At 43.8% G+C, this 17,779-nt stretch overlaps 1 protein-coding gene and 1 long non-coding RNA gene across 2 annotated transcripts in view; one reads left to right on the top strand and one right to left on the bottom strand.

Annotated features, from left to right (window-relative positions):
* Positions 1 to 744: 744 nt before the first annotated feature.
* On the bottom strand, positions 745 to 5,491 carry LOC131910075 (uncharacterized). Its single transcript, XR_009378978.1, has 2 exons — positions 4,825 to 5,491; positions 745 to 1,006 (listed from the first exon to the last, which is right to left on the bottom strand). It is a non-coding gene; the product is annotated as an uncharacterized LOC131910075 (long non-coding RNA).
* A 726-nt stretch (positions 5,492 to 6,217) lies between these two features.
* Gmeb2 (glucocorticoid modulatory element binding protein 2) overlaps positions 6,218 to 17,779 on the top strand; it is a 42,546-nt gene continuing 30,984 nt past the window's right edge. Inside the window, exon 1 of the mRNA XM_059262138.1 lies at positions 6,218 to 6,328. The gene's annotated coding sequence lies outside the window, so the exon portion shown is untranslated. The remainder of the gene's footprint in view (positions 6,329 to 17,779) is intronic.

Below are 17,779 nucleotides of genomic sequence, written 5' to 3'. Positions count from 1 at the left end.
AGAGACACTGCCAGCCACCACGATGAGAAACAGCACGTGAAGATGCCGGTAAGCCACGAGCCATGTGGCAAGGTATAGATTAATGGAAATGGATTAATTTAAGCTATAAGAACAGTTAGCAAGAAGCCTGCCACGGCCATACAGTTTGAAAGCAACCAACATAAGTCTCTGTGTTTACTTGGTCGGGTCTGAGTGGCTGTGGGACTGGCAGGTGAAAGAGATTTGTCCTGGGCCTGACTGTGGGCCAGGCAGGAAAACTGAAGCAACACTCTCTTTTTAATTTTTTTTCGAAACAGTGTTTCTCTCGCTGTCCAGGAACTAGCTCTGTATGCCAGGCTGGCCTCAAACTCAGAGATCTGCCTCTACCTCCTGAGTGCTGGGATTAAAGGCATGCACCACCACTGCCTGGCTGCAAGAATCTCTTAATGTCTTTGGTTTTGGGTCTCTAAAGCCTCCCCCAATTTGTGGTAGTTTCTCATTCTGGTTTTTTTTTCCATGTACTTTACATATTGACCACAGCCCCCCACCACCCCTCATCTCCATTCAGAAAGGGGCAGGCCTCCCATGGGAATCAATACAGCAAGGCACATCAAGTTGACGCAGGATCAAGCTCCTCCTCCTGCATCAAGGTCAGGTAAGGCAACCTAGCTTGGAGATTGGGTTTCCAAAAGCCAGCTCAAGATCCAGGGACAGGTCCTGATCCCACTGCTAGGAGCCGCACAAACAGACCAAGCTACACAACTGTCACACCACATTTTGTCCTTTATGACCTTGTATATTTTTAAAGAGCATCAATCAGTTATATTGCTGATTTCATCAATATGAATTCGTCTGATGTTTTCTCAAAGATGGATCAGGGTTAGACATTCTTGGCAACAGAACCACAGAAATGGTTGTTTCCTTCAATGGACTGTTACTGGAACGAAGTCTGTCTGCTTGCCATTTAAAAGCCAAAATATTCAGGAAGAGAGATTAGTAGGAAGGGAATCATCCAAAGGCTGATAACCTGAGAAGATAAAGAGGGTGCTATCATCATCTCTCAAAAGATCACCCTGGAGAACTTAAGTGGAGGAGCTATTACAGGGAAAGAAAGGAAGTATAATTAGACACTGGGCAGAAAGGCTATATTCTGAACAGGATCTTCTTCATCCAGTGTGTCTTTCCCCCCCCCCCTTTTCTTCTTTTTATTACTTTGGCTAGAATATTATAGTAGACCTAAACTACATTTCCTGAGGCTAGTGTCTTTAGACAAACACATTACTTTTCTGCAAGCATTACATTACACATTCCTACACATTCTAAAGCTCACCAGATGTGTTGAGTTTTGTTAAGTCTGAAGAAAGATTATTTAGCAGCTAACATTTTAATCATTAGGTGAAGTGTTTCTTCAGAATTTAGAAGCCAGTCAAGAGTGGAAGCAGCTCTGCAAGGGACAACTCATGAAGGAGTAGACATTGTTTTAAGATCACTTCACTCATTCCTATAATTAATTTTTAAAAAGTATTTTATTGAGCTGGGCATGGTGACACACATCTTTAATCCCAATACTCAGGAGGTAGAGGCAAGCGAGTCTCTGTGAGTTCGAGGCCAGCCTGGTCTACAGAACGAGTTCCAGGACAGCCAGGGTTTTTACACAGAGAAACCCTGTCTTAAAAAAAAAAAAATTACAAGCCGGGCAGTGGTGGCGCACGCCTTTAATCCCAGCACTTGGGAGGCAGAGCCAGGCGGATCTCTTTGAGTTCGAGGCCAGCCTGGGCTACCAAGTGAGTTCCAGGAAAGGCACAAAGCTACACAGAGAAACCCTGTCTCGAAAAACAAACAAACAAACAAAATTACTATCTTTCCTTTTATGGTTTATAAGTTTTGGGAAGGCAGAATTATCACCCTACAAGAGGTCCATGTTTTCATCCATGGAATATATGAGTATGTTTGGTTATGTACAAAGGGGAATTGAAGTAGATGGGAAGAAGGTTGCTAGGTGTCTTAGGGTTTCTACTGCTGTGATAAAACACTATGGCCAAAAGCAACTTGAGGAGGAAAGGGTTATTTCCCTTTTCAACTCTCAGATCACAGTCTATCACTGAGGGGGGTCAGAGCAGAAGCTAAAGACAAGAACTGAAGCAGAGTCACGAAGAAACGCTGCTTACTGGCTTGTTCAGCCTATTTTCTTTCTTTCTATTTTAATTAATTAATTAATTATTATTATTATTATTTTTTTTTTTTGTTTTTCGAGACAGAGTTTCTCTGTGTAGTTTTGGTGCCTGTTGTGGATCTTGCTCTGTAGACCAGGCTGGCCTCGAACTCGCAGAGATCTGCCCCGTCTCTGCCTCCTAGGTGCTAGGATTAAAGGCATGTGCCACTGCCACACGGCCAGCCTATTTTCTTAGGCAACTAGGACTACCAGCCCCCCTTCCATCCCATGGGAAGGATCCATCTCAATCATTAATCAAGTAAATGCACTATGGACTTGTCTACAGGCAAATCTTATACGGGCATTTTCTCAATTGATAGTCCCTCTTCTCAAATGACTCTAGCTATGTTAAGTTGACATAAAACCAACCAAGGCACCAGATCACCGTCCCATGTGTCGTCCACGTCCACCCCACCCCACCCCACCTCCGTTTAACAGTTCTGGCTGTCCTGGAACTTGATCTGTAGTCCAGGCTGGCTACACACTCTCTTTAAGTGGGGGGTCTTAGGCTTTATCCAGATGGGCCCAATATACTCACAAGGGTCTTTAAAAGTAGGTAAGAGAGCAGAGAGCAGGGCAGTGGTGGCTCACACCTTTAATCCCAGCACTCAGGAGGCAGAAACAGGCAGATTTCTGTGTGTTCAAGGACAGCCTAGTCTACAGATCAAGTTCCAGGACAGCCAGGGCTACACGGTGAAACTCTATCTCAAAAAAAAAAGTAAAAACAAAAAAAGTAGGTAAGGGAGACAGGAGAGCTGGCTTTAAAGATAAAGGGTCCCCTTCCCTTCATCTAGAAGGCACCAGTCCTGGAGCTCATGGGCTTCAGCTCACTCAACTTGGGCTGGGCTTCAATTCTGGCTTTCAGAGGAGTAAGAGAATAAACTCATGTTATCTGTTTGCTTGATCAGGGTCTTGTCATGTAACTCAAATTGTCACTTAACTCTCAATCTTGCATCCTCTGTCTCCTAAGTGCTGGGATTATACGTGTGTGATACATCTGACCTAAAAGTTGTACTTTTAAAGCATTAAATTTGAGGTGCTTTTTTGTTTGTTGTTGTTTTTTGAGACAAGTGTTTCTCTGTGTAGACCTGGCTGTCCTGGAACTCACTCTGTCCAGGTTGGCCTCAAACTCACAGAGATCCACCTACTTTTGCCTCCTGAGTGCTGGGATTAAAGGCGTGTGCCACTACCACCTGGCTTGATTTTTTTTTTTTTAACTTAGAAATAGTTTATTGGAGGCTTACCTTTTCAGAGGAGGAGTCCAGGACCATCATATATGACTCATTTGGATAAGCAGGGATAGTGTAAAACCATGACCAGGTGAGGTAAAAACCATGGTCTAGGGCTGGACATGCTGTGTGAACAACCTCTACCATGAATACACAAATAAGTTTGAAAGGCAATGTAATGTTTAATAAACTTTAGGCCTTTACTGGAGTTAGGTACAATCTTCCTAAACTTTGTCTCATTCACTCTCTGGATCCCTCCTGCTGTTCCCAGACTGTCTTCCGGCTCAGCAGAACAAGCTTTCCCAGGACATGCCAACCATTGGTTGGATATGAATGACTGGTAAATTTTTGTTTGTTTGTTTGTTTGTTTTTGAGACAAGGTTTCTCTGTGTAGCTTTGGAGCCTTTCCTGGAACTCACTCTGTAGCCCAGGCTGGCCTCAAAGTCACAGAGATCCACCTGCCTTTGCCACCCGAGTGCTGGGATTAAAGGCGTGCACCACTACCACTTGGCTTCGGTAATTTTTTTTTGTTGTTGTTGTTTAACAGTAGTAATAGAAATTATTTTAGGGGAGGTATCTTGAAATCATGCAGAACTTGTTTTACCTCAAACTTTCATTAATTTTCAAAACTATCCAGTGGATTTTGTCTGCCACAAAGTAATGGTTTTTTTTTCCATTTCCTATTATATTTAGTAATCAGAACTCTACTTATGAAGTATTTGAACCTACACAATCTCCTGTTCTGTGGGCATAATGAAACACTAATATCATGAGTTGGTGCTCACATCGACCAAGCTCTGACAGGTGGGGTTTTTTTGAGCTACTCTATTCCCTGTGAAGGGCTATCTGCTTTGGGAGTATTTCCTTAATTGCTGGGAACTCATTTAACATAGGCTTAGATCACTGAGGCTACTGCAACAAAAATAGCCATATAGGAGGTAACTTATAAATGACCCAAATTTATCACTCACAGTTCTGGAGGCTGGCAGTCCAAGATTAAGGCATGGTGTAATACATGAAGAGGACTGCTTCCTGTCTCAGACATGGCACCTATCACCTCCTCAAAGCCCTACTTTCTACTATCTTCTTAGGGAGTTAGGATTCAACATGTAAAAGGGGTGAGTGGGTCATGGACAAACATCAATACCAGCTGATAACACCCTTCATTCCCTCCACAGACAGGGAGGGCTCTGCTCAGATAAAGGTTGCCCACAGCAGGACTAATCTCAGGCCTTGGTGATCAGAGTCTGTGAGTCTGAGCAGGTGGGAGAAGCTGATTTTTACATCTGCTAGATCCTGCAGGGAGAGTTTACATGTATCTTTAACTAAGGTGGTAGTCTTTAACTACTCTTTTCAGCTTCCCTGAACAAATGCTCATGCTGGGCACCAGTTCATTCCACTTACCTACTGGTAGCAGCAGACATCAGCTCTTGCTGCTCATGCAGGCTTTGATTTCCATTCCACCTCTTCTCTAGACTTACCCTTTAACTTCATTAGCATTTATTTCTGCAATGACAAACTTGCATGTTTATCACATAATAACCAAAATAAACAGCATTGAAGATTTCCTCATTTCAGAATGAAAGCTCAATTCTCTGAAGACTGTAGGACAGACAGAACAGGGATCCTGAAACCTTTGACTGAAGTCTAGTGACCACATTCTGAGACCTTGGGAGAGCTAGCTCAGTGCTTAGAATTGGCTTTCTCAGCTAGTAGGCCTGTGGCTGGGAAAGTAAGGGTTTTACTGCCAAGACCACAATGTCTAACATGGTGCCCAGGCTCCACCAGGGCCAAGATAAACACAGCTTGTTGTCGCTAGGGCATAATGCTGCTACCTTTGAACCACACAAGAACTGCTTGTCTTTGGCTCTCAATTGCAAGAAACATAATAAATGTTGGCTGAGGGATTCTTATGTTCTGGAAAATCCAGGTATCTTAAATACTAGACCTTTCCCTACAAGTTAGAAAAATAAAAAAAATAAAAGAAGCAATTCTTGGGCAGCCAAGACACTCTATGAAACTTTTATGGCTTCAAGATACCTGAGACATTTAACTTTTTTTTTTTTTTTTGGTTTTTCGAGACAGGGTTTCTTTGTGTAGCTTTGCGCCTTTCCTGGATCTCGCTCTGTAGACCAGGCTGGCCTCGAATTCACAAAGATCTGCCTGCCTCTGCCTCCCGATTGCTGGGATTAAAGGCGTGCGCCACCACCTCCCGGTCAGACATTTAACTTTTATTAACTTTCATTTAAAATTTTAGAATAATGGGCCGGGCAAGATGACACACGCCTTTAATCTCAGAACTCCGAAGGCAGGCAGATCTCTAAGGGTTCCAAGTAAGCCTGGTCTACATAGAAGTCCCCGTTTGGACTATCCACTGCAATGTCGGTTGGTCAATCGCAAGAAAACACCGCTCCTCCATGAGCAGGTTGCGAAAGCAAATTCGCAAAGCCTTGAATTTCAAACAAGAAAACACGATTCTGCCCGAAATGGGTAAGAACGCCCACACTCAGTCGTCGCACTCGAATTCTACGGACGCGTCGGTCGCGGCTCCCTAGTGGAGGTGACACGCGAACTACAAACCAAACGCCAACCTGGACTTGAGCCACGGAACACCTAACCACGGAGCACAGAGGCAAGACACAAACGCACGCGCGCCAGGGCCCTTCGGGTACTATCTCACCACACAGTTCACTTCCGCGCCGGGCGCCAAATAAGTCTCCAAGCCCGCCCGACCCGTGCGTGCGCGGCCTTGGTGTCTGCGTCACTAGGAAGCGCGCGCCCGCGCCGCCGCCGCCGCCGCCGCCGCCGCCGAATCCCCAACAAGGAGCGAAGCCTGCGGCCGCCACCGCCACCACCCGCCGCCGCACCCGTCACAGCCGGGCGCCAGAGCAGGCCGGTGTGGGCCCAGGTAAGCGGCTTCGGCGTGCCCGCGCACCCCCGCGGCGAAGCTTCTCGCGCCGCTCACGCGCCGCCGTCCAGTCAGGGGTCCCTGCGGAGCGTCAGGACGTTACGGCGGGGGGAGGGGAGGTCGGGGGAGGGGCGGCGGGCGCGCGAGGGCGGCGGCGGCGTCAGGCGCGGCGGCGTCAGGCGGGCGGGCGGGCGGGCGCGGGCGCCTGGCGAGAGGGCTCGCGGAGGCGGCTGTGCTTTCGGCGTCCATCTTGGCTTCGCCGGAGGCAGGGTCGGAACACCAGTGAAAGCCAAGGCGGAAAGGGACAGTGGGGTGTGGGGTAGGCGGGAGTGGTGTTGCTTGGGATCCTTCGGTGGGCGCCAAAGGGATCGGGTCCCCGAGGGAGGGTGGGAAGACTGAGGAACGACTCATGGGTGGGAATTCGTACCGGTGTAGACCCTTTGATGGGACCTTTATTGATGGACCCTTGACTCGGAACAGAATACACAGAGACCCATGAGCATAATTGTAAGGGACTCATCGTCAGTGGAACCATGTATGTACTGTGGACCTGTTGGTGGGAACTGCATTGGGACCCATTTGTAGAACTATGTGGTCAGTGGGAACTATATTGATAAGAACTCCTCGGTAGGAATTGAATCTTATCGGTGGGAACCTAATCAGTTTGGCCCATTTTTAGCCATAATTGGGTACATCTTTAGCTACTATTTAGTTGATAACTTTTTTGCCGAACCGGTTCTCTTGCAGACATTTCAAATACAACAGTTTCAATCACATTATTCTTACTAAGTTAAAATTAAATGTACGACTGCCTGCTTAGCTTATTTTTTCATAGAAAGTATGCAAAACTTTTTGGGAAGACATCCTGGAGTACACATATACGTATATAGCATTTGGAATGCAAAGAACAAATACGTCTCTGTGTGTGTGTGTGTGTGTGTGTGTGTGTGTGTGTGAGAGAGAGAGAGAGAGAGAGAGAGAGAGAGAGAGAGAGAGAGAGAGAGAGAGAGAGAGAGAGATTGATTTTCTCTGTGTTGCCCTGCCTGTGCGGGAACTCCATTTGTAGACCAGTCTGGCCTCAAACTCTGCCTGCCTCTGCCTCCCAAGTGCTGGTTTAAAGGCGTGCACCACCACCACATAGACTCTTTATGACTCACCTGGAAAGGGAGGATATTTAGGTGTCCCTTCAGTGCTAGGAGACAAACTCACATGGATTGGGCCTGCCATATGGTGAAGTTTACTGGTCCGCTCCCTCACTCCATTCCTCCCTTTCCTTCCCTTCTCCCTTACTGCCTTTCTAGCTGGGAGGCTGCGGCAGGTGGATCTTGAGTTCAAGGCCAGCTTGGTTTACAGATCCAGTACCAAGACAGCCAGGGCTATACAGAGAAACCCTGTCTCAGACAAACCAACAAACAAAAAAAAACCTAGTACTGGAACTGATCTAGGATCTTTTATTTATTTTTGAGACAGGGTCTTTCTTTCTTTCTTTCTTTCTTTCTTTTTTTTTTTTTTTTTTTTTTTTTTTGGTTTTTCAAGACAGGGTTTCTCTGTGTAGCTTTGCACCTTTCCTGGAACTCACAGAGATCCACCTGCCTCCGCCTCCCAAGTGCTGGGATTAAAGGCGTGCGCCATCACCGCCCGGCTGAGAGACAGGGTCTTTCTGTGTCCTGGCTGTCCTGGAACTCACTATGTAGACCAGGCTGGCTGCCTCTGCCTTCTGAATGCTGGAATCAATGACATGCACCACTGTGCCCAGCTCCAGGATGGTCTTGATGTCTTGTTATAGCCATATCATCATTCCTCTTGCCTCAGCCAAGTGCTGGAATTATAGAATATATTATATATATTGTTTTGTGATAGGATCATGCTACTATGTAGATTTGGCTGACTTGAGACTTGCCTCCTGAGTGCTGGGATTATAGATGTGTGTCACCATGTCCTATTCAGTGCAATATTTTTTAGATGGAATTTTTAAGTGAATTATTTATTTATTTGTTTATTTTTATGTGCATTGGTGTTTTGCTTGCATTCATGTCTGTATGAGGGTGTCGGATCCTCTGGAATTGGAGTTACAGACAGTTGTGAGCAGCCATTGAACCTGGGAATTGAACCTGGGTCCTCTGGGAGAGCAGCCAGTGCTCTTAACCATTGAGCCATCTCTCCAGCCCCTCAATGCAATACTTCTTTTAAGTGAAATTTAAAACCTAATGGTGGTGGCACACACCTTAAAATCCCAGCACTTGGGAGGCAGATGCAGGTGGATCTCTGTGAGTTCGAGGCCATCCTGGTCTACAGAGCTAGTTTAGGACAGCCAAGGAAAGCTACACAGAGAACCCCTGTCTCAAAAAAACAACAAAAGAAAAAAATTTAAAATTTTTGTTGAGGCTTGTTTAAAGGTCTTTGCTTTGAAGACTAGCTCTCAAACACTACATTAGTGAAAAACTTTGTTTCAGAAATAGGAAGTCTGCCAATGTACATGGATCCCATGTAGCTTTTCTACCTGAGAAGCATTTGAAGATTGTCTTTACCGACCTGGATTGGCCTAACCTGGGGATGGGGATTTCCAGAAACTCTTTCATAGCTGGAAAAAGTTCACATGTGAGCCCCCTGCCTTGACTTAATGTACCTCATTCTGTTGGATAGCTTCCAGTTTATATTGGAGTGATAGTAAAAAGATTATACTTAAAGATGTTCTGAAATTTTTTCTCAGTGTTTGGGATGGAACTTATGGCCTCATTCAGGGCTTCACGAGTACTCTGACATTGAATTTTGAAAATATTTTTTCTGTTTTTTTGTTTTTAGTACTTCTTTTTCCTTCTCTTGTTCTTTTTAGTTTTGTTTTTCTCTCCATTGCTCATTTTCTATACCTTTTTAATCAAGAAAGAGAAGTACTGCCTTATCCATGGTTTCTAATTGTTAGTATCCTGTACTTAGATATATTCTGTTGGGGCTGAGGAAATGGCTCAGTGGGTAAAAGTGCTTACTCTGCAAATGTGAGAACATAAGTTCAAATCCCCAGAACTCACATAAAATCTGGACATGTAGCAGGAGTGTCTGTAATCCTAGCCCATTACAGGGCAATGGGAAATGGAGACAGGAGAATCCTGAGAAGCTCACAGGCTAGCTAGCCTAGAATATGAAGCTGTGAAAAACAAAAAGATCCTGTTTTGAAACAAAGTGGAAGTTGAGGCCAACACCTCTGACCTATGCACAAGCAATGTGGCACCCATGCTCCTGCATTTATATTCGCTGCTCTCCCCCAAACAAAACAAGATACATTCTACACATGTTCAATGTATTCTCTGTAGGAAAATCAATGTGTTTCCTTGTGGATTTGGCTTTGAATGATTTTCCTTCTTACTCTAACTCAACCAGATCCTCTATGGTGGGGCTCATTCTTAACCAGCTTGTGATTATTTTGGAAAGTGGCCCCTAGTTTCTTCTTGCTTCTTTTTCTTTGTGAATGTTTCCTTGCCACAAACCTTGCTTTTAGTCAGCCTACATTTCCTGGTTCTTTGGATCTTTGAGTCAAGGGTACTACAGGGACTAGAAGTTGTTGGTGTTTGGTAGCCCAGAAGTCCTAACCTTTACTTCCCTTTGGCCCTTGGAAATCCTCCAGAGACCCAGGTCCTACCCAGAACCAAGATCATTGATTGGAATGTTTGCGGGGAGGAAATAAACCAGGGGAATCTGAAAACTCTGCATTTCTCTCCCCAGCAGAAGTTCTAAAGAGCCTTCAAGTGCTGAGGATTGGAGCCAGGTGCAGTGGTCATGGTGGTGCACATCAGTAATTCCAGCACTCAGAAGGCTGAGGCAGAAGGGTCACAGATTTGAGGCTAATTTGAGTAACATAACAAGATCTCTCTCTAAAAAAAAGTGCTGGGGATATAAGGGTTGGATATATAATTTAACAAAGAGTTTGGGCTCTGTAAGGGGATGTGTTGTGACTGGCTGTTAGGTTAGATGGTTCTATCCCCAGAGGCTTAATTGTAGAGTCTGGAGTGTGGTTGTGGAGGTGGAGTCTGAGAACTGCTTCTGTCCTTGGACATACTTGCTGCTTGGTGAGTGCTAGTCATTAACAATTATTATGATAAAAATCAAGTTCTGATCTAGGCATGATAACTCACACACCTTTAATCCTTTAACTGGAGAAGCAGAGACAGGCAGATCTCTGAGAGTTCAAGGCCAGCTTGGTCTACATAGTGAGTTCCATCCAGATCAGCAAGGTCCAAATAGTGAGACCCTGTTTTAGAAAGAAAATTCTGAGGCCAGGGATCATCAGGCAAGTGCTCTTACTGTTAAGCCTGACAATGTGAGTTTGATTCCCCAGGACCCTCAACGTGGGAAGAGAAAATTAACTTCACCACGTTGTTCTCTGACATCCATGCTCTGTGACACAAGCATGTAATTTCACAAATAAATAATAAGCACATAAATAATTAAAAAACAAATTCTCAGCTGGTTGTGGTGGCTCATGCCTTTAATCCCAGCACTCAGGAGGCAGAGGCAGGTGGATCTCTGTGAGTTGGAGTTCAGCCCCATACAGAATGAGTTCCAGGACAGCCAGAGCTAAAACAGAAGAGAAACCTTGTCTCAAAATACAACCCCCACCCCCCCCAAAAAAAGACAGGATCTCCTGTGTCCTAGGCTGGCCTGGAACTTGCTTTTTCGGTTTCAATGACTTTGAGTTTCTGTTTCTTCTGATCTTTTTGCCTCCACTTCCCACCACACCCAGTTTTATGCTGTGCTAAGATGGAACTCAGGACTTTTCACAGGCTCCACCTAGAGTTTCATTTCTAGCCCATATTGAATTTTTCTATATATTTATTTCCCATCCTTGTGTCTTCATGAAAACATGTTTATTCCAATCTGTTACTCATTCTTGAAATTGGGTAGTTTGTTTTCTTTTTGTTCTTTATATATTCTAGTTGCAAATTCTTTATTAGAATCAAGATTTGTAAATTTTTTTTCAGTCTGTGTCCTGTATTTTTTACTACATTGTATTCTTCATTCATTTCTCTCTCTCTCTCTCTTTCTCTCTCTCTCTCTCTCTCTCTCTCTCTCTCTCTCTCTCTCTCTCTCTCGCACACACACACACACACACACACACATTTAAAACTAGTCAGTAGCTTAATTTTAAGGTAGTGTAGGCTTTATGGCAAATTTGAGAGGAAAGCATAAAATTCCCTGTGGTGTTTAATATCATCAACTTTACAGGATCTAGAATCACTGAAGAAACAAACCTCTGGAGGGAGTATCTAGCTTAGGTTGAGGTGGGAAGAACCACTCTAACTATGGGTATTTCATGGGTTGAGGACTTACACTAAATGAAAAGGAGAAAGGGATTAAAGCACCACCATTTTTCTCTACTTCCTGACTCAAATGCAGTGTGACCAGCTGCCTCATGTTCCTGTGGCCTTGACTTCCTTACCACTATGAACTGTATCATAGCAACAAGAAGTTGTCACAGTAACAATTCCCATATGCTTCTCTCCTTTCCCCAGCTTCTCTCACTGGGAAAGTCCACAGAATCTCTGCAGAGGCTGATAAGCCTATACTGACATATCATTCAGAGCCCACAGTTTATAGTAGGTTTCTTGTAGAACCTAACCCTAATTCTGATGACACATGACTAGATGGTCCACCCTTATAGTATTATGTAAAATAACTTCAATACTCAAGAGAGTCTGTATTCCACTGTTCATCATCCCCCCAACCCCCACCTCCCCACTCCAGAACTATTTTTTTCATAGTTTACCTTTTCCCTAATGTCAGAGAGGAAAATCCTACAGTGTATAGCTTCTTTTACTGAGTAATATGTATTTTTGTTTGTTTTATGTCTTTTAGCCCTAGCTTTCCCTAAAAGAATGTGGTACCATTGTAAGGAATAACAAAAAGATTACTATACAGAACCCTTCCCCACCTTTTTGTAACTAAAGCTATTCGGGTCCAGCCCCTCGATAGCCTTTACCCAGAGTTCCGGAAGAGACACTACCAGCGGCAGATTAATCTCAGGGGTTCACTAATAAATCTATGCACACAAATCTCTTTAGTCCATACACTTTATTCTTCTGAGTCAGTTCTCTCTCTACACAGCTTCTTTTATGCTGTCATAGTTAGCTGCTTTCTTGCCTGATTCTTTCTACCTCTTTCTGCTGTTCCCTCTAAATGCTATCTTAATTCTTTCATCTTAGTTCTGCCCCATCTTGGTCTTTCTCATCTCGTTCTTACCCACCTAGTTCTTCCCCCTCTGGCTCTTCCTCATCTTCCATCTCATCCTTCTAGTTCTCGTCCTATTTAGTCCCTCAAGTCTCTGAGGTTTACAATTATATACCCATGTAATAGCAATGCTCTGGCTAAGGCAAGATCACCAGGTTTGAATTCTTACAGAGTCATAAAGGCAGACAAGAGTTTCCCTTAGGCAGTGACTGTCAGGCTTTCTTTTACAACTCAAAAGGAGAGTGGTTAAGGGAGGAGGTCAACTAAGAGCTAAAATTGGTTAATATATCAGAAAAAGGGAATTTATGTGCTCAAACTACATTCCTAGAATAGGTTAGGTAAAATATTAGGAGTCTATAATGTTAGTATAAATACCACTAAGCCTATATAAGAAAGGGGATCTGAGACTAATTTGCACAAGAAACAAAGCTATGCACCTAACCTTTGCCTGTCTCCTAGGCCTAGGAGATAGGCGGTATCTCCATAAGGGTGTTTACCTTAATTTAGGGGACTCAGCGATTGGTCTGAAATGCTCTGTCCTGTCTGCCTTTGGCTTTGGATGTTAGAAAAGTATGTCAGATAAAAATACACTGTTAGAATTTCTTGGGGAAGGTATGAGAGCACACAAGAAATTCATAACAGGAAACAGCTGATATATTAAAAGCCAAATAACACTAAATACTCCCTGAGATTTGGCTTTTTCTCTGGAAGAATTCCTTAATTCTTCCAGGTGTAGCTTTACCATAGTCAGTGGAATTTTTACTACATCCCTGCAGCTCGTAGCACTTTTGGTAATAGTTCCCACCTTTTTCTTTTTCTTTTTCTTTTCTTTCTTTTTAAGGTTTTTTGAGACAGGGTTTCTCTGTATAACAGCCCTAGCTGTCCTTGTCCTGGAACTCACTTTGTAGACCAGGCTGGCCTCAAACTTAAGAGATCTGCCTACCTCTGCCTCCCAATTAATTGCTGGGGTTTAAGGCCTGTGCCACCATGCCCAGCTGTTCCACACCCTTTCAGTAGTAGTTCTCATATATCTATTTGCATACCAGACAGTGTTAGAATTTTTTGTTTCAGCTATAATACAAGTATAATTTTGTTTTGTTTTCCCTGAAACCAGGTCTCTTTCTGTTGCCCAGGTTCTTTTCACATTCCTGGGCTCAAGCAATCCTACTTTAGCTTGGACGGCAGGTACTTACCATTATTAGAGCCAGATTATTATGCGGGTTTTTTTTTTTTTCCTTTTTGAGACAGGGTCTTGTGTAACATAGGATGGCCTTGAATGCCCTATGTAGCTGAAGATTTCCTTAAACTTTTGATCTTTTTGCCTTTCTCTACCTCCTAAATGCCATGATTACAGGCATGTGCTACCACCATACCTGATTTATAAGGTGCTGGGGACTGAATCCAGGGCCTGTGCATTCTAGGCAAGTACTTTATAATCTCTGGCCCTTGTTATTCATATTTATTTGTTTGTTTATTTTTCAAATGTGTATGTGTGTGTGTCCCTCAATATCTGTGTTGAAGTCAGAGGACAACTTGGAGGAAGTCAGTTCTTCCCTCCCACCATGTAGGTCATAGGTATCCATCTCAGGTCACCAGTTTGGTGGCAGGTGCCTTTACCTGCTGAGCCCCTGGCTGACCTTGTTATACATACTTGGGTGGATAGCCAACCCACCCATCAGTTCTTCCTTCCTTTTTCCTATTTTTCTTTTTGAGACAGGATCTTATTTTTATAGCTCAGGCTGACCTAGATCTCATGGTGATCCCCTTGCCTTAGCCTTAGTGTTAAGAATGTTGGGATTACAGATGTAAGCCATCAAAATTGGTTGGCTAAGTCTTTGTGTAGTCTTGGCTAGCCTCAAACTCACAGAGATCAGATATTTTCTTTTCTTTTTTTTTTTTGTTTTTTTGCGACAGGGTTTCTCTGTGTAGCTTTGTGCCTTTCGCTCTGTAGCCCAGGCTGGCCTCAAACTCACAAAGATCCGCCTGCCTCTGCCTCCCAAGTGCTGGGATTAAAGGCGTGCGCCACCACCGCCCGACTCCAGATGTTTTCTTTAGCACACTAAAAATATTATTCTTTGTAGTATCTGGTAGCACTGGCCCAGCTACTCTGAAAGCTGAGGTAGGAAAATTGCAAGTTCAAAGGCAGCTTGGCCAACTTGGTGAGACATTGTCTCAAAAAATAAAAACAAGGAACTGGAGAGATGATTAAGATGGCTCAGTGGTTAAGAGCACTTGCTGCTTTTCCAAAGACCTGGGTTGGGCTCCCAGCAACCACATTGTAGCTCATGACCATTTGTAATTCCAGTTCCTGAGGATCTGATGCCCTCTTCTGGCCTCTGTGAGCACCAGGTACCCATATGATGTATATATACATACTTGCAAGCAAAATACAAACCTAAAATAAAAACAAATACATCCCCCCGGGCCCCCCCCCCCCACAGGGGTTCTCTGTGTAGCTTTGGAGCCTGTCCTGGGACTTGCTCTGTAGACCAGGCTGATGTGCCTCTGCCTCCTGAGTGCTGGGATTAAAGGCGTGCACCACCACCGCCTGGGCAGCCCTTCTTCTTTCCTAGTCTGGCTCTCCCACCCAGTCTCTTCCTGTCCAGCTATAGGCCAGTCAGTTCTTTATTAACCAGTGAGAGTAATACATATTCACAATGTACAGAAGGATTATTCCACAGCACTCCAGGACTTAAATAAAATAAAATAAAATAAAAAATTGTTCTTTACTTTGTAGTCCCTGTGGTTTCCTGTGAGAACTCAGTTAACATATGGTAAAGCATAGCTTTTGCCTGATATTTGGAGATTTTTCATTTTTTTTTTCCAGCTTGATTCTGACTGGGATATGCCTGCTGGAGGTTTGCCAAGCTTCTAGGATATGCATGTTTGTCATTAAATTTGGGGAACATTTTGCAATTTTTTTTCTTTTTTCTTCAAAGCAAGATTTTGATATGTCTCTCAGTTGGCCTTGAATTTTTGGCAACCCTTTTGCCTCTTCCTCCTGAGTGCTGAGGTTACTAGTGTGCAAATATGCACAACCATGTCTGGCTATGTTCAGCAAGTGTATCTTAAAAAATTTTTTTTTTCAGCTTAAAGCTTTTCTCTCTCTGCTGTAGGACTCCAGTGACACTCATTGTTTTTGCTGTACCTTTGTGAAGTTCAGTTCAGCCTGCTTTCCAGCCTGTTCCCTGATGCTCAGATTGGATAATTTCTGAGGCTCTGTCTTATGTTCCCTGTCTCCTTCTTCTGTTGTCTCCATGTTACCATGGAGCCCATTCAGTGTTGTTTTATTTTGTATTGATCTTTTTTTTTTTTTTTATTTATAATTTTTTTTGGTTTTTTCGAGACAGAGTTTCTCTGTGTAGCTTTGCGCCTTTCCTGGAACTCACTTGGTAGCCCAGGCTGGCCTCGAACTCAGAGATCCACCTGGCTCTGCCTCCCAAGTGCTGGGATTAAAGGCGTGCGCCACCACTGCCCGGCTTTGATCTTTTATTTTACACACACACACACACACACACACACACACACACACGCACGCACGCACACATTTTAAGATTGAACCCTGGGCCTTGAGCATGCTAAGTAAGCATTCTACACTCAAGTATCTACAGTCCTGTTTATTTTTTATTCTCAGACTTTTGATTGGTGGTAACTTCTATTTGGTGCCCAGACCTCTTCTCAGGCATATTTGGCTTACTATCTTGGAGGGTGGTACACTTAGTTGTCTACAAGTCTGTTGACTATAGGAATAAGTGTCTCTTGATTATTTTTCCCCTGAGAGTAACCAGGGTTTCTTAGCTTTTTGTATATTAAGCAGTTTATTTATTTATTTATTTATTTAGGGTTTTTTTTGAGATAGAGTTTCTCTGTGTAGTCCTGGCTCTCCTGGAACTTGCTCTGTAGAAAAGGCTGGCCTTGGACTTAGAGAGATCCACCTACCTCTGCCTCCTGAGTGCTGGCTTTATACACCCAACTGTCAATCAGTTTTGAATTACACATGTATACTTTTAATGTTATTGTATGAGGTTGGGTGTTGTTCAGTCTCACAGAGTGCGGAAACTTTTCCTGAAGTAGGGGCTGGACCTAGTTGGTCAGGCCAAGTAGTTTACTTTAAACTTCCTAAAAATTGCATCTATTTATTTATTTAGAGTGTGTGCTTGCATGTGTGTGTGTACACGTGCACATACATTTTATAATGCATGTGTGGGCATCAGAAGATAACTTGTATCAGTTCTCTCCTCCATAGATGGCTCTCCAGGATCAAATTTAGGTTGTCAATGTTGGCAAAAGGTGCTTTTACTCCCTGAGCCATCTGGTCAGCCCTGACTGAGACAGGATCTCACTCTGTAATCCATTCTGACCTCTATCTTGGGATCCTTTTTGCTTAGCTGCTGAAATCTGGTATTACAGGTGTGTGCCACCACACCTAGCCAAGGAGTACTTTACTCCACCATATTGTGCTCAGGTCCATTTTTAGAGTCTCTGCAATGATCCTGACACCCGCCCTGTGAATACTGTCCATGGCCCAGTCTGAAGCCTAAGTGTGATTGTCTTAGTTTTCTGTTGCTGTTGTTACTGTGATAAAATATCCTAACAAAAGCACAATTTAGCGGGCGGGCGCACACCTTTAATCCCAGCACTCGGGAGGCAGAGCCAGGTGGATCTCTGTGAGTTCGAGGCCAGCCTGGTCTATAGGGCGAGATCCAGGACAGGCACCAAAACTACACAGAGAAACCCTGTCTCGAAAAACAAAACAAGGCCAGGTGGTGGTGGCGCATGCCTTTAATCCCAGCACTCAGGAGGCAGAGGCAGGCGGATCTGTGAGTTCAAGGCCAGCCTGGTCTACAAAGCGAGTTCCAGGAAAGGCGCAAAGCTACTCAGGGAAACCCTGTCTCGAAAAACCAAAAACCAAAAACAAAAAAAAAACAAAACAAAACAAAACAAAAAAAACAAACCACAATTTAAGGGAGAAAGGATTTATTTCAGTTCACACAGCAGGAGCGAAGTGGCTAGTCACAAGGAAGACACAACGAATGCATGTGTGCTTCTTAGCTTCCTTTCTCTACTTATATAGTACAGGATTCCCTGCCCAGGGAATAGTCCCATCTATAATTAAGATGGGTCTTCTAATATCAATTAAGGTAATCAAGATAATTCCCCATTAGGCATGGACAGAGGCTCATCTTTCAGGTGATTATAGAGTCTATCAAGTTGAAAGTTAACATTAACTAT

This window comes from Peromyscus eremicus, chromosome 4 (genome assembly GCF_949786415.1).
Source record: "Peromyscus eremicus chromosome 4, PerEre_H2_v1, whole genome shotgun sequence".
In the NCBI taxonomy this organism is placed as follows: Eukaryota; Metazoa; Chordata; class Mammalia; order Rodentia; family Cricetidae; genus Peromyscus; species Peromyscus eremicus.
The sequence above is the reverse complement of the archived record's forward strand: the minus strand, read 5'-3'. Positions and strand labels throughout refer to the sequence as shown.